The sequence below is a fragment of the Pelodiscus sinensis genome, chromosome 16, assembly GCF_052426305.1.
Source record: "Pelodiscus sinensis isolate ZL-2025 chromosome 16, ASM5242630v1, whole genome shotgun sequence".
NCBI lineage: Eukaryota > Metazoa > Chordata > Testudines > Trionychidae > Pelodiscus > Pelodiscus sinensis.
In genome coordinates this window covers 36,463,864-36,467,122 of record NC_143067.1, presented here as the reverse complement: position 1 = coordinate 36,467,122, position 3,259 = coordinate 36,463,864, and the positions used below count along the sequence as shown (strand labels likewise).

Here is a 3,259-nt window from a genome sequence, read left to right as displayed (position 1 = left end):
TATAGCTGCTCTTACCTTTAATCACCTCATCCTCACCAAGGGTACGTCTAGACTACATGCCTCTGGAGTAGTCTGGAGACAGAGGCATGTAGATTAGGATACCCAGCATAGGAAAATGAAGCAGTGATTTAAATAATCGCTGCTTCATTTAAATGGCTGCCGCGCTGAGCCGATCAGCTGTTTGTCGGCTCAGAGCGGTAGTCTGGACTCTCCGCGGTCGACATCAAAAGCATTTGTCGACCTCCCAGGTAAACCTCATCCCAGGAAGCATACCTGGGAGGTCAACAAATGCCTTTGATATCAACCTCAGAGCGTCCAGACTACCACGCTGAGCCTTTGATGTCAACCGTGGAGCATCCAGACTACCATGCTGAGCTGACGAACCGCTGATCGGCTCAGCCCGGCAGCCATTTAAATTTAAATGAAGCGGCGATTATTTAAATCACCACTTCATTTTCCTATGCCGGGTAGCCTAATCTACATGCCTCTGTCACCAGAGGCATGTAGTCTAGATGTACCCCAAGAGCCCTATTCTGCTGTATGCACTGAAATGCAGCACATTGTGACTGGCGCTGCACTGGTGACTTGGCACACAAGTCAGTCTTGGAGGGACTGAATCAGCGATGGTTAGGAATCCCTTTGCAGCCCACTCACCAGCCGCCCAAAGTTATTGAAAACTGACAAGTGCTTGGTGAGCTGAATTGGTTCCCGACAAGCCCCTCGCAGGCAAGCCTCTGACCTAGAGCTTAGTACACACTAGAGCAGTGGTCCCCAACGCGGTGCCCGCGGGCGCCATGGTGCCCGCCGGGGCATTTGTGTGTGCCCGCCGACAACCTGGGCCAGTCCCACCCCCGGCGCGCAGCACATGGAAGGCGCCGGCCCCAGGCGCGCAACACGCACCGGCGCCGGGTGCGCGGCGCTCAGGCGGCCCCAGTCCCGGGGCACATGTGGGTGCTTGGGCACGCGGCGCTCAAGCGGCACCAATGCTGGCCCCAGTCGCGCGGCTCGGGGAGCGGTGCCGGCCCTGGACCCATGGCACAAGGCGCTTGGGTGGCCCCAGCCCCGGCCCTGGGGTACATGCCGGTGCCAGCGCCGGGTGCAAGGGCATCCCCATCCCCTGGCGTGCTCCCGGGCACGCAGCCCCGCCCCTGGGTGCCCGGGAGCCTCTAAAGGTTGGGGACCACTGCACTTGAGTAACACAGGCCTGCAAGCTCAATCAGTAAAGAATGTGACCCTCAGCACTATGGGTTTCAGCCCTATGTGGGAGACTAGTTTATAGGTGGTTCTATGGTGTAATGGTTAGCACGCTGGACTCTGAATCCAGTAATCTGAGTTCAAGTCTCAGTAGAACCTAAATATTTTCTCATCCTGCCATAAGGGCAGGGGACTGTACTTGATGACCTCTCAAGGGCCCTTTGAGTCCTAAGATTCTATGGAGTACTTCGGTGTTGTAAATAACAATTCATACAAGTTGACATGTCACAGGACTATGGTTATTTTGACAAAGCTTGTGCAGAAACCTGGCAGATTTGCAATCCTGCCTCATTCCCTTCCAGCTTGCTCGCTTCTCTGCCCTCTTGAGTACTGCACATCGTAGGCTACAGTCCTGGTCATCTAGAAGGCTGTAGCTGTGTTGGTGTCTCTGAAATGAAGTCCGGTTCCACAAAAAATGGAAATTTCCATCATGCTAGATGGCATCCCTGCAAAGCAACAACTGATGTCCAACGAATGTTTAATAGCAAAGCAGCATTTGCAGCTAGGGGGTGAAATGCATCCCAGGGTAGAGTCATGGCCGGCCCACAACATTTTGGCACTTGAGGCAGGGAGCTCAAATGACGCCCTCATATCCCTTGCTTGGGCCAAAACTTTGAAAGGTCTCTTGTGCCCTCCTTCCTCCAGCACAGCACTCCACCATCTCTGTGCATCTAGAGTAGAGAGAATACAGATGCACCAGCAGCAGACACAATTTTCTACACTCTGGATCCTAGTGGCACCCCCTCCCTCCCTGCCACCACAGATTGGCACCTGAGGTGGCTGCCTCAGTTTGCCTCATAGTAGGGCTGGCCCTGGGTAGAGTGCCCACTTATGCACACTTGAGTCCTCCTTCAACCCCACTGAGTGCTGCCAAAGCCTTGTTTAAGCTATTTCACCAATAGAGAATAAACCAGATGCAAATTAAACTGGTTTTGTTCACTAAACACCAACACCGTTACTTTAAAACAACACCTATTTAAGGTTTAAAGTGTCCGGCTTACAGGCAGTACTCATTAGGCATGGGGGAGAACTGAGGTATTTGTTTTCTCTTCTTCTCTTCCCTTATATTGTTTTTGGGTGGCTTAGTTCTTTCAATTGCTTGGGAAATCTCTTCACCTACAGGGAAATTGCTCCCTCCCACCTCCCCACGCTGTCCCATTTGGAAGGCAGCTCTGGGACCTTTCAGAACAAGCCGTTCAGTGTCCCTGCCATTTGTCAGGCAGCCGCTCACAGAAATAGGATTTTTTTTTCAGGGAAGAACATCTTTCCTGCAGCCCAACTCTGCAATTTTAAATAACCGTGCTATTGTTCGAGCCACGGGCATTGCCCAAACTGGGCATCATTCAAGCTGTAGATTTGTCATGGGGAATTTTGTGGGGAGGGCGGAAGGAGGAATCCTGGTAACAATGCAGTAATTCAAAGAAATCATGGGAATAAAAAAAACCTATCAAAGAGCCGAGATGGCCTTGCAATACCTGAAATCTTGTCAGGGGCCCCCAAGCTGCCGAACAGTAAGCACAGGCCTGTATCAGCAGCCCCACTGCAGTGACTGGGACTACTCATGTTGGTGAAGTCCTGCGTGTTCCTCAGCATTTGCAGGATTGGGGTCCTATACATGTATCTTTTAAGTTATCAGGACAACGTGAGTCTCCAATATTCAGGGCTCGGTTTTCACAAGGGCTTAGCACATCAGGTGCTTAACACTTGTGAAAAATCTAGTCCTGTGACAGGGTGGCTGCCTTGCTCTGGCCCTTTAAGGGTTAAAACCCAGCCCTGGAAGAGAGCTGGAGAGATGGAGCTGTGGAGCCAGCAGCTCCAGCAGATGGCAGCCAACAGGGCCCAGCTGTGGGCAGTATAAATAAAGGCTCCTGGAGGGGCGGAGACAGACACACACTTGCTGTGGAGCAGGATGGGCCTTGCTGCTAGGGAAGTTGGAGGCTTCCTGAGACAGAGCAGGGCTGGGGAAAGGTAGGCAGAGCTGGGGAAGCTCTGGGTAGGCAAGCTC

At 52.5% G+C, this 3,259-nt stretch overlaps 1 non-coding gene across 1 annotated transcript; it reads left to right on the top strand.

Moving 5' to 3' along the window:
- The first annotated feature begins 1,281 nt into the window (after positions 1-1,281).
- TRNAQ-CUG (transfer RNA glutamine (anticodon CUG)) lies at positions 1,282-1,353 on the top strand. The gene has a single exon. It is a non-coding gene; the product is annotated as a tRNA-Gln (tRNA).
- Positions 1,354-3,259: the final 1,906 nt, after the last annotated feature.